We start from the raw sequence: 14356 nt of genomic DNA, 5'->3' as shown, positions 1-14356 counted from the left end.
CACTTGCTGACAGGCCAAATCCACTTGTGGGTATCACTGTTTTGTTTTGTAGTTTATTTTCATGTTAACTGTGATATGTTCTTATTTGATTTCACTAACTAATGCAGGAGCAATATGGCAAGGACGACATGACAGAGGTTGCTCGACAGGAGGCCGAGGGGCGACACCGAGAGGCTGAGAGGAGTGGCGGCGTGATCGCAGGTGGGGGCACGGGTGGTGGCGCTGGTGATGGTGGTGTTGCGGGTGGGGGCATGGGTGGTGGCAGTGGTGATGGTGATGGTGATCACGAGTCCGATACTAGCGACTCGTATAGTGATAGCTCATGTAGTGATCATACTTAGGGATCTGTTTTGTATATGTGAGGATTGATCACCACACACTCTAGACACATGTATATATATTTGTTGATGATATATATTGACGTATGTTCGTTGCGTCACTGAATTTGTATATTGTCAAACAATTAATTATTTGTTGGTAAGTTAATTAGCCTAAGTATCTGCAAGAACGTTATTTATTTATCTTTACGTTTAAAAAAAAAAACAAACCCTAAACAAGGAAAGAGGCGAGGCCACGTTGTAACACATCAAAAGAAGCAAAAGATTGGCAAGCATCAACAATTTCTCAAAAGCTCTTGGAAAGCTAGATAGAGACAAATCAGAATCTTTATCGCAGTTCCAGTGAGTGACTGTTTTTCTATGTTAGGCTCTAATATTAACAAGCTTTTGATTTTCATAATTTTTGCAGAGGTCCCAGATTCTACGCTACGTATCAACTCAAGCTAACTTTCAAGCTTAAAGATCCGAACTATGAAGTTTCAAAGCACATGATTTCAAAGTATCAAGCTCAACATAAGCTATTACGATTACAATACCATGTACCACATGTACCAATTTATGTACCATGTACCATGTACCATGTATCATCATGTACCAATTGCAAGTACGAGGTTTCAACATGATACCAAATCAAGTACCAAGTACCAAATCTAACCCTCTTTTCTTGTTGATACCCACGGGCTTCAAGCTCTACCACCTGGCAGCTATGGAGTTTAATGGCCCTCCTTATATACAGGAAAGCATGCATGTAGGCCGACCAGCCAGAGAGTCGTGTGGAGAGGAAAAATGTGACACGGAAAAAGTGTGTGCATATGTGGTACAATGGGCAATGCCCAGGACTGTAACTCTAACAGGAAATAGTACTGCTTGAGTCTAGAAGGGCTTCATGAGAACTAAACACTATTTGAAGAACAACAGACTCTGGAGCTCATGGAAGGCTATCTTCAAAATTTCCAAGGGGGTCCCTCCCCTCACAAGCTCCTAATAAACGAAGAGAGAGAGTGTGCATTGTGCGTGTGTGTATAATATATATATATATATATATACTATGTCTATATGTGTGTCGGGGAGAGAGAGTGTGAGTGACAGGTATATAGAGTCTAATTTTCATTTAATTTAAAGTTTCAATTTCAAAAATTAACAATAAAAGAGAGCTAGATAGCGCTGTTTACCATAATTCATGTTCGTTTACGCACCGGTCTGACTAATCTCCGCAAAAACAATGACAGCACCGAGCGACGAGTACAATCACAATTGCAACAAGGAAGCAAGCGGCAAAGAGAGAGAGCAATACCAGATAGAGCTAGAGAAAGAGAGAGAGAGAGAGGCGCTAATAAGAACATATAATCCCGTCAGTATAAATTTATCGGCTAGCTGTTTTTTCCCGTTGCACGAGCATCGCATAAGTGACACGTCGCTTATACGATGAAATCATCATCGCTTATGCAACGATTAAGTAAAATTTAAAAAATAGACGCTTATGTGACGTAAAGCGTCACTACAATATTCGCTAACAGCGTCGTATAAATGACGTACTACAGTGACACTAGTAGCGACTCTAAATAGCATCGCTTAAGCGATGAAAAAGAGTCGCTTCTACAAGAGTCACTGTACACCCAATGGCTAGTAGTGGAAAGAGGACATTTGTGCAAACCATTATAGATAACCAGACTATGAGCAGAAAGAAGATCTAGTAAACATTGTCCGTACCTGGTAACCTCCACGTGAGCATCATCAGAATGTCAGTCTAGGTCCTATGCCTGCACTGTCCTGTGCCTGCACTGTATGTACGATGATGGGGTCCTCAAAATGAAGTCCAGGATCTCTGCCTGTCTGCCGTGTGTCCTTGCGTTGAAGTCTCCAACTAGGAGGACTTCCCTGCGACTGGAAAACTCTGACACATCTGCCGATAGATCCTCGAATGGGGAGACTCCGGCTCCCGTGGTAGCTCTAGCATATGTTGAATCACGAGGTGGGAAGTAGCACACTAAGACAAATAGATCTCTGAGAGAGGGTCTCTTGATGCAAACCCATAAGTATCGTGCATGTGCATCACGTCTCTCAACCAAGATATGTCGTCTAAGATGCTCTCTGAATAGAACACCGATACCCCACCTAATCCCCTGACACCACCTGTCAAGCGTGTCTGCTCCCTGAAGGCGGCGGACTCCCAAATGTAGCCTGTCATCACAAGCGGTAATCCTCGCTCTAGACTCTGGTGTGTCTCTGTCAGGAACACTATATCTCTGCATGAGATGACCTCCTGGAAGTTCCCCGGAGAGGAAATCAAGGAACCATTGCAGTTCTAGACTGCAACCCGGAGTGTCCTGTCGTCTGTGTGTCTCATGGGCCCCATTCTGTCATGCAGCCGGAGCGGGGGTGGGGGCCGTGAGTGGCCTGAGGGGTCGTGATATAAGATGTCCGTACCACCGCCGACTTGCCCTCCTTGCAGAGGGCATCTCTCTGTGTTAGGAGCGCCTTGCGCTCGGTGACCTGTAACGGCGTTAGATCCTCGTCCATGAAAACCTGTGGGTGATCCTTGAGTGTGGCTCTCATCCGTAAAGCCATCAGTCGTGCCTGCGCATCCCTGAATTAGATGATTAGGGGCTAGGTGGTCCCTGGTGGGATCCCTACACCGGGTCTGTATGCGTCAAGCACCCCATGGTCCTGTACTCCCAGAGTCTGGGATACAAATGTCACTGCCTGGGCCACTGCTGGTGTCACCTGCAGGGAGTGGCTGAATGCCATGGATCCTGATGTTGAGGGCCTTAACGACCCTCTGCTATGTCTCTGCCACTGTGGCTGAGTGAATGCCCACGTCCACCCATTGTGTGGTCCGCTGGACCTCCGATTGGAGGGTGGTGATCTGCACTTGTACTGCGGCAACTGCTACTACCAAGGTAGAATCTAGGTGCTAGATCTTGGTCTATACGGCCTACATCTGATCTATCTGGCCATGAAGCTCGGCTGATCTATCTGGCCATGAAGCTCGGCTGACAGATTCTTGTGTGACGCCTGTAGGACCTGCATGCAATGCGGAGGGTCCCAATCATGTCTGTAAGGGCTCTAATCTAGAGGTCCCTATGCCCTCTATCAATACCCTAATCATGTCTGTAAGGGCTCTAATCTAGAGGTCCCTATGCGTCACCTCCTCTATCAATACCCTAATCTGCATGTCTCTCTGTGAGGACTCTAGCCTGGAAGAGGCTAACTGAGCCCCAAGAGAGGCTATAATTATCTCTTGAACCTGGGATCGGTCCAAGAGGGCTCTGAGCTGCAAGTCAAATCCCGTGAAGTCCGTCATCTGTAGATAGGTGGGGGAGGGAGTAGAATTGTGAGGTGGGGTTGGAGATGAGGATGAGCCTACTGGTGAGGACGTGAGGATCTCGGTGGGCTATGAGGGGTAGAGGGTCGGGGTTGACTGAGAGAGGAAGAAAGGGGGGGAGACGGTCTGTGAGGGAGTGAAGGAATGGGTGGGGAGGAGAGAGGCATGTGTAGAGTAAGGAGTCGGGTATGGAAAGGGGGAGGGAATGGGTGAAAAATATGAGGCAGGGGTGGGTACTATTGAGGTAAGAAGAGGAGTAGGGGAGGTTGTGGGGGAAGAGAGGGGTGACGAGGCAGGAAGAGGAGTGGGGGAAGAGATAACTGTGTAGGGGGGGGGAATATGAGATCAATGGCAATCCTGTGGAGGGCATCAAGATCAGTATCGATGGAGAAACCATCGGTATACTGACAGTGCGGATACCATCTGTTTCATCGGGGGGCCTATCTAGAGAACTATTTGGAGCCCGCTTGTGGAGCTCCGTGGTGTATCCAACACCCCCTTTCGGAAGCATGTATGGTATCTGATAGTGTCATCCTCCGCGTGTGTGTCCCCGCTTTGCTTGTTGGTATCCGGTTTGCTGATGTTTTCTATGCTTTCTTTCTTTTTCCTTGCCATTGTTGATGGGCTGGTTGGGGGGGTAGAATTAACTCCTTTGTTTGCCAAAATATAAGTACATTAAAATATTATCATTAATTTCAAAAGCGACGCCTTTGCCGCACGCGACTTTCCATGGTCCATGCTTCATGACTCGGCTCCATCGGCCCGTCGAGCGCGTCTCGCGTGTTTGCCTTGCGGGTCTCACCGATCACTTGCATTCATGCCTGGCTTGGCTCTCTTGGCCTCGTCTCGGGTCTTGCCTTCCATCCATGATCCGTTGGCCCGGCCGCGTCTCAGCCTGTCGGCGCGGCACGGCTCGCCGGTCCGCCGGTCGGCCGTTTTTCCACCGTTTTCGGTCCCGACTCCGTCAAGGTGGGGAGAGAAAACCCCGGGGCACTCGGCACCCACGCAACCCCACCCGCACCTGGGAAAGGCCTACGTGCCTACCCGGTGCGTGAGTGCATTTCTAGGGTGCCTACCATGGGTCCATGCCTTGCCTCTCCTAGCACTTCCTCCCCATATAGATGCAATATATTCGGGGCGGGCTAGCATACCCCTCGGGCACCAAGTCCCTCCGGATAGAAATCCCACCTCACATACACCCCCCCTTTATAGAATTGACACCCTCGTCAATTACTTTTGAAACCAAAGGTTGAGTGCATGCTCCTCATATAAAGCATCTATGTGCATAGTGATAGATAATATTTAATCACGGGAGGTCTTTACCCTGCTTTATAGCCATGAGCAGGGTCAGTGTCTAACCCGTTTGTAATTAACTCCTTTGTTTGCCAAAATATAAGTACATTAAAATATTATCATTAATTTCAAGCACATGCATTTCAAAAAACATAAAATTAATTCCCTAGAAACATATCCATACCTCCATTGAGTATTGTAGCAACACTTTTTGATGCTCTTCTTGATGCAAAAACACTTCTTGGGGTTAGTAAAAGAATCAGGTATAGAAAATCAATGAAGGCAAATATGACTTTTTGGTTTCACTTGATGGCACCAAAAAGTCAAATCTCTCTTCATTATTGTCCATGCATAAATAGTATGTGAGGAAAGAGGAGATTCAGGTGAAATCTTAGAGGCTTGCTTGAGAGATTGAAGATTTGAATGGAGGGAAATTCAAATAGAGACTGTGCTAGAAGAGTATTGAGAATGAGGAAAACTTGCCCAATAACAACCACCATAATTTCATGAAAATGCACTAGAATAGAACTTAAGCGTGTTTATACATGTTGGGAAAAAACTTTTCAAAATACTAACTTTGCTTCAAGATATATTTGAGTTCTTTTGAAAAACGTAACTTTTTCCAATGAACATCTTTGAATTCCATGTTGTACTTATGTCAAAAATATAGTTGCATAGTTACATACGTCATAAATATTCTCAGATTTGTTTTCTTACTGTATAGAGTACCAGCTTTTCACATTTATAAATTTTCACTCACACTGATTTAAGACACGTAGAATTTAAGCACATTATAAAATAAAATAAGAATTGAATCTCTTTAGAAAATATGGAAAAAGGTGAATTTAGATTTTAAAAGAAGAGAGAGAAACCTAATATAATAATACTATTTTTACACTTTTCTTAGATTTTAGGAAGAGAGAGAAAGCCCTTAAACGGCCTATTTGGAGCCTAAAATTTTCCCTAATGAAGAATAAGATTTTAGCTTTCTATCTTTGTGTGTGTCTTATCCATTGTGTGAGTGTGTGTGTGTGTGTCTTATCCATTGTGTAAGTGTGTGTGTGTGTGTGTGCTTACAAGAGCTCAAGATCTCTCTACTCCCCCAATCTTTTCATGGTATTAGAGCATGGTTCAAGCTAAGGAGCTAAGAAAACACAAGCAAAGAAATCTATGAAGGTAAAGGAATGTATCATCTCTTTACCTTCTTATTTTGATATGACACCAACTAGGTAGCTATGGGGGCCACACATCTCTGATTGAGGAGCTGTCTTCCTAGGCATGGAGGTGTCTATATGGTGCACAATACTCTATGCTATAATTTTGCGACTAGATTTACATTTCGGGCATGTTTTGGTCTCCATTTGGCCACTACAAGGTGTTTTTGGGTACTTTTGGTTTAGAACTATTTGTGTCTAAACTCTGGTTATTACACTGCAGTAGTGCATTTCAGGTGTCTAAATAGTGATTACATATGTATTGCTGATTGTGGGTGTATGTACATGTACTCTAGTCACGTGCTGTAACATACAGATTATGCAAAAGTATTACTACTCTGCAGGAGTTACACCAGATACTACACTCTATTGTAGGTTGTATACATAAATTTTCTATTTGTAGATTTTTGGTTGTTTGCAAGCAAAGATGTTTGACAACATCAACCAAATTGTCAGTTAGAAGCTTAACAAGAATAACTTCCATACGTGGAAGTTGAGAATGAGTAGTTTCCTAATGGGAAAAGGATTTTAGGACTATGTTGAAGGAGACAATGAGTAATTACCTGAAGAGAACACAACTCCAATAGAGATAAAGGCATTCAAAGACTGGAAGCAAGGTGCAAGGAAAGTCATGTATTGGCTTTTAGTCTCAGTGAGATAGACCCTAGGATAGGGCATATACAAGATGCCACATCAATTGCATGACGACAGAACCTAGTGATGAAGATGTTCTAGACAAACACAAAGGTAAGGAGAAGAAGAACATGTTCATCAATGAATATGCATTGAGAACATGTATACAAAGGTAAGGAGCTGTATACAATGGAGAAGAAGAACATGTTCATCAATGAATATGCATTGAAGATCAAGGGTATTGTTGAATCCCTTAGATCTATTAATATCTGAGTGAGGAAGACGATGACTTGGTGAGCATCTATTTGAATGGGCTTGGCAAAAAATACAAGCCATTTAAGACTTCTATTACTATAAGGGAGAATGTTCCCAACTTTTGAGATTTGATGTCTATGTTAATCATAGAAGAGAAGTATTTGGGTGAAGACTCTTCCTCTAAAATAAATAACACTTTAGAATAGGCCTTCTACTTAAATTCATGATAGAGGTAGAGGTTTTGGTTGGCCAAGGTGGTGGCTATTTAGAAATCAAAATTATGGACAACATCAACAACACAGGTTGAAGAAGAGGCTAGTCTCAAGGTAAGGGGAGCCAAAGAGGCCAAGGTAATTGGCAAAGACAACAATCAAGATTAGGTTCAAAAGATTACTTTTATTATGGCAAATCAAAATTATGGACAGCAACATAGTAGCAAACACACACAGATACATTGCATATGTTCACATTCCTGATGAGCTACACAGTAAGTTGGATCCAAAGGCTAAAAAATGTGTGTTCATTGGTTACTCCCTTGAGAAAAGGGGTACAGATGTTGTAACCCTACACATTTGAGATGAGGGTGAGTAAGGATGATGTCTTTGATGATGAGAAGAGCAATTGATATGGTATTGTATAAGAATCGATTGGGACTAACGCACAGGAGTAGGTGGATACAGAGAATACATGTCAATAATCACAATCATTGAGTGGACCAAGAGAGTCATCTAGCAATGGGTCTGTTGATAGACCATGGAGTGGTAGGTTGCATCAGAAAATCAATCCTACAAGTTTAACAAGTGCATCAACATAAAGGTAAAGATAAGGTTGATGAGTCTTTTGGTATGCTTGACATTTTAGCAAAGCATTCATATGTTGATGGATCTAGTGGTTTAGAGCTGAGCCTTAATGAGGAGTTTGGGATTCCAGCTATCAAGACACCTAGTGCAAGGAAGGCTCAGGTAGTTGCAAGGGCACTAAGGATACATTCAAGATCACACAGGTTAGCATGTAGGGTTAAAAACATTGTTCAAAGAGATTCATGTATGATGGTTATGTATCTCACCCCATTACGCATACATGGAAAAGGTTGTGAAAGAGGCTCAACCCACATGTTTTGAGGATGTTATTGGCATGTACAATGGGATAAAGCCAAAGATGAAGAAATGGCTGCATTAGATGCAAGTAAGATCTGGAAATTGGTGCCTTTACCTGAGAGTAAAAAGGCTATTAGATGTAAGTGGGTCTACAAAGTGAAGCATCAGTAAGATGGAAGCACTAGTAATGGTACAAGGCAAGATTAGTTGCCAAGGGTCATGCTCAGATCTACAACATTAATTATGAGGAGACATTCAACCCTGTTGCCAAGATGGAAACCATGAGAGCTATTGTTGCAGTGGTGGCTACATCAAAAGGTTGGGTTTTGCATCAGATGGATGTAAAGAACACGAGGTACAAGAAAAAGTATATTTGGAATAGCCACATGGTTATGAAGATTTGAGTCACCCAGATTATGTGTGTAGGCTATGTAAAGCCTTGTATGGCTTAAAGCAGGCACCGAGAGCATGGCATGATAAGATTGCATAGTAGCTTATCACCATATTGGCTTTCATACATAGTAACCTGGACCGACAGAAACGGTCGGTTCGGATCGGGTTGGAAACGGTGTTTTCGAGTTTCCGTGAGGTCGAAAACGGCAAGAAACAAAGTTTCTTTTGAATTTATTTTACACATGTAAAAAACATGCATAGAGACATCCTATTAAATAAACTTATGTCAAGAGATGCAAAAAACATGCATAGAGACCTCAAACAAGACACATCAAAGACTCAAGTGGACATTAGAATCATAACACTTAACATAATGTAGATAATGGACATGTATGATGTTGCGGCAAATTCATGAGAACACTTGCCCTTGGAGGCTTGGGCTTGAGCCTTGAAGCCTTGAAGAATGGGCTGCCCGGCAACCACCTGTGAGACTGGAGAGCAGGCTGCTGCAGAGTACAGGCCTTGGGGCCTTGTGGGGGCAAAGGCTTGAGCCTTAGGGCCTTGCCCTTGAGCCTTGGGCCCTTGTGGTGATAGGTGCAGCGTTCGCAGAAGCGCAGGAAAGGAGGAGCGAAATGAAAAAATCACACACGGCCCCCCCCGTTTAACCTGCCAAAAAAAATGTACGAAAACGGCGTTTTCGCCGGTCTGCCATTTCCGAAAACGGCCGAACCGTTTCCAGAGGGCGGAAACGTCGTTTCTGGTTACTATGCTTTCATATGATAGAGATGTTGATAATTCACTCTATGTGCAAAAGAGTGATAAGGGGATTATGGTTGCATCTCCATCTATGTGGATGACTTGATTGTTAGGGGTGACAATGAAGAGGAAGTTGAGAATGTAAAGGATCTTCTCAAGAAGAAGTTTGACATCATGAAGGGTTTGGGTGAGTTGAGATACTTTCTTAGCATTGAGGTCATTGGGATGCCTGAGGGCATTAGAGACATTATGCTATTTGGAAATATTATCTACATCATGAAGGGTTTGGGTGAGTTGAGATACTTTCTTAGCATTGAGGTCATTGGGATGCCTGAGGGCATTAGAGACATTATGCTATTTGGAAATATTATCTAAATATGGTATGGCTAGTTGTAAGCCCATTTCTATACCATATTTGGATATGTTGCCCAAATATGGTATGGCTCGTTCTAAGCCCATTTCTATACCGTTGGATTAGAATGGCAAGCTGAGTGCAAATCCAAGTGAGATTTTGGACAATGCCACTATGTATAGGAAGATAGTGGGCAGCTTGATACATGACATTACCATGCCAAACATGAACTACATAGTTGGGTTAGAGAGTCAGTTTATGCAGGTTCCTTGTTGGAAGGCACATTTGGATAGTCTGAGAGACACACACTAAATTACATGAGGTCCATACTGGATTACGGCCTCTTCTATGAAGCTGCTATATATATAGTTATAGGTGTATGGATACATTGATGTAGATTAAGCTGGTAATGTATTGGACAGAAGATCTACATTTTGCACTATGCTTTGGAGTCTTAGAGATAGAGTTGATCTTGATGGGGAGTGTTGAGATGTCAAGCTCAACACCACGAGCTGACACTCATGAGTGACCATTCAACCTTTACATCACGAGTGCACTTGGTATAACTGACATGATAGACCTTTGCTAGTGGTTCTAAAGCTGGAATATGCATACTTATCTTTCCAGCTCACCTATTTAAAGAGAATGTAGGGGAAACAATGAGTCATAAAAAACAACAAAATCATGCAAACAACAACTCAACTCCATTTTTGGGAGAAAAAAAACCCCAAAATGTACCTTTTTTTCCAAAATTATTGGGACAAAATACACACTTTCATGTCAAACATTTTTAAAAAACCACTCCTTTTGTGAAAAAAGAATGCATAAACCATTACTTGCATTTTTCTCTAGAACCCAAAAACGTCCAATATTATCAATTGGAAAAATAGTTCTCTTCTTCAATTTGGAAAACATGACAAATTACAAAGGAGAAGATACTCTTCCATTCAACTAGGAGAGTCCTTGGACCTTTTTCTTTAAAAAAGCAATTGTTTTGTGGTGCAAGTGTCCATACTTTTTAACTCAAATCCATACACAAGAATTTCTACATCTTGCAAATCAAGCATGTCCGGATGTCAATGAATTCCACTTTTCTTTCCTTTTTTGCTTTACTTAAGAATCTCTAGATCATACTTTCCTTTGAGTGCATCGTTTACAAGAGTTCTATACTAATGTACTTCCACAGAAGTAACAACATTGCCCTCATGGATACATTTTCTGACTTTGGCCAACCAAAATGGATGATTGTTCTCATCATCACTTAGCAAGAACTACAATCATTGTGCCCTTATTTAGCTCATTTACATTACCCTCCCACATTTCTTTCTCTTGCAGATGACACTTGGTTGATTTTCTAGGCCCAATATACATTTTCGTGGTTTCTACATGGACCATTGCTAATAACTCTTCACATAAATTGAAAAACCTTCATTGGATATCCGAAATCTAATGGCAACATGATACTCCCTAATCTTGTTTTACCATGTTCTGAGTGCGTGCTTCAAGCCACACAAGGCTTTACATAACCTGCACATAAAATCTACTCTCATAACCTGGTGGTTGCATCATGTATACTTCTTCTTGCAAATTACCATGCAAGAAAGTATTCTTTACATCCATTTGATGTAAATACCAACCCTTTTCTATAGCCATATCAATGACAACTGTCACAGTTGCCATTCTTGTAATTGGGTTGAACGTTTTCTCATAGTTAACGCCATAGGTCTGTGTGTAACCCTTGGGAAACCATCTTGCCTAATACCTACCCACTAATCCATCTGCATTATGTTTTCCCTTATACCTGCTCACACTGATCCATTTGCATTATGTTTGACTTATACTTGAAAATATTAGGGAAGTAGAGAAAACGTAAGCTCTTGCAAATATACACACATACTTATAATGGATAAGACACACAAAGATGTAAGGCTGAAATCTTCTTCTCCTTATTGATCTCAAAAGAGGCCTTCAAAAGATAAGTAAAAACCTAACATAAGTACTAGAGTATTATGTACAAGCGGTCCATAATGTGAACATGCTAAATAGTGTTTAGATATTGAGGTTAATTAGTGCTACAGCAGCCAGCAGACATTGATGACCCACCTAGGTGATAGCTTCGGCACATGCCACTGGCGTGGTTGGTGAGATTATGGTTGATATGTCGCCAATGGATAACAGGCTATGTGGCAGCCACTTTGGAGTGCTAGAGTTGTGGCATAGTTATAGCACCAACTCATATTGTCAGATTCACACTATGGAATGACCATTATATGTTATTGTAGGAGAGTACTTTCCCTTTGTGTATGTAATTTTATCTTTTAGTTATATGTTTGTAGAGAAGAGAAGAAGATAGAAGAAAATTCAGCCATCCATCTCTCTATTGTGTGTGTGTGTGTGTGTGTTTGCTTGCCAAGGAACTCAAGCTCTCCCTCTCCCTTGCATTCTCTTTATAGTATTAGAGCTCCGATTTGTGTGAGAGCTAAGGAGGTAAGAAAGAGGAAAGAACAAGTAAGCAAGGAAGCGATACACGGGTAAGAGCATCGTCATCTCTTCCCCCTCTTGGTTTAGGTACAACACCCCCTTAGTAGCTCCGAGAGCTACACATCTCCAATTTTGGAGTTGTTTTTGTATGCTGGGAGGTGCATGTATGGTACGCAATAATTTGTACTCTGTGGCCAGATTCGCGTACCGGGTGCATTTCGATCTCCGTTCGGTCACTATAAGGTATTTTTGACAGTTTTGGGAAGTTATGATAGAGAACTTGCAGTGAAGAAGTGCATTTTGGGAGTGCAAACAGTGTTTGCACATGTATTGTTGATATTGGGTGTATGTACATGTACTCTGGTCAGATCTGGTGACATACAAGTTGTGCTAAAGTACCACTACAAGCAAGTAACAAAAGATACTATTGTATTATAGGTTTCATATAGAAAATATCTATTTGCATATTTCTTATTATTGTAGGCAAGCATGTCTCACATAGTGAATTAGATTATCAGTGAGAAGCTAGAGAAGAATAACTTCCATGCCTGGAAGTTCAGAATGACCAATTTCCTAATGGGTAAAGGATTTTGGGACTATGTCGAAGGAGACAATGAGCAGCCTCCAGAGTTCTGAAGAGAAAGCCACTCTAGTAGATATAAAGGCATTTTAGAACTTGAATCAGGGTGCAAGGAAAGTCATGTATTGGCTTTTGATTAGTGTCATAGACACAATGATAGGACACATACAGGATGCCAACACTGCAGGAATTGCATGGTAGAACCTAGTGCAGATGTTCCAAACCAATACAAAGGCAAGGAAACTACAGCTAAAATAGAGCTGCCTACTATGGAAAAGAAAAGCATGTCTATCAATGAGTATGCTTTAAATATCAAAGGCATTGTTAAATCCCTTGGGTCTATCAATTTATCGGTGGAAGATGATGATTTAGTGAGTTGTTTGAATGGGCTTGGCAAAGAAATAAAGCTATTCAATTGCAATCAGAGAAAATGTCCCTAACTTTTGGGACTTGGTGTGTCTATGTTGATCATAGAAAAAAAGTATCTGGGTGAAGACTCTTCTTCATATAAAGAAAGAACACATCAGATAGACCTTCTACTTTAATTTAGGTAAAGGCAGAGGTAGAGGTCATGGTCGAGGCCAAGGTGATGTGGCAGACAAGGAAACCAGAATTCTGGACAACAGTCCAATCATTCACAACAATAGCAATCATACATAGGTGGAAGAGGCCAGTCTAAAGGTAGGGGAGCCAAAAAGGCCGAGATGGGTGTGCAAAGAAATCAAAGTGCAAATAGCATAGAGTGCTATTATTGTGGCAAACCAGGGCACATGTAAAGGACTGCTTTAAAAAGAAGAATGACATTAAAAGTGGAAAGTTGCAGCAAGGCAACTATGCATCATCTACTAAACAGGGTGGTGACTGATGAAAGATGTGAGCAGTTGTTTGTGATGCAGCACATGCTTAATTCCACAATAGGAGATATGTCAAGATATATGGTATGTGGATTTTGGTGCCTCTAACCACATGACCAGTCATGGTGAGTGGTTTAGAGACATGCAGAAAATGGAAAAACGAGGTTATGTAGAAACAGGTGATGATACTATGCATTCCATTACGCATGTTGTTAATGTAAGATTCCTCCCTCTAGCTTTTGAGATGTACAGGTGTAAGAACCTTCCCTTCTCATCTTATAATTATTCCCCCCTCTGAAATAAAAGAAAGATCTTGGTTTACCCTGTTTTGACCTGGAGAGAGAAAATGTCTAGAGAGAGGTAATCCAAAATTGAGATATTTTTGGATATAAAATCCTCCTAGTGTCTAAAATGGTTTCCCCTAAAATAGAAATTCAAAAAGAACTTTCCAATGTGCAATTGGAATTAATTGAAAATAGGTATAAAGGACCTTAGCCTAAGGGTCTAGATTTTCAAAAAAATTTAGATTATGGCCCAATTAAGGTTCCTATGGGCCAATAGGATCAATCCAAGTGTGGGGAGGAGACAAATCCAATTTATGAAAGAAAAATACCCAAAAATGAGTAAATGCCCACATAAGATGAAGAGTTGACTGAGTACAAGGTTTATTAGTAAAAAACTATGAATATTACCTTTAAAAATGAGATTGGGTATAATGATACATTTTTGACACCTTGGTAAGGAGAAGGGGGCTTTTCAAGGAGGCGCCTATTTCACATGTTTGG

Source organism: Cibotium barometz, chromosome 25 (assembly GCF_041138505.1).
Source record: "Cibotium barometz isolate CiBa-2024 chromosome 25, ASM4113850v1, whole genome shotgun sequence".
Taxonomy (NCBI): domain Eukaryota; kingdom Viridiplantae; phylum Streptophyta; class Polypodiopsida; order Cyatheales; family Cibotiaceae; genus Cibotium; species Cibotium barometz.
This window is presented reverse-complemented; position numbering follows the sequence as displayed.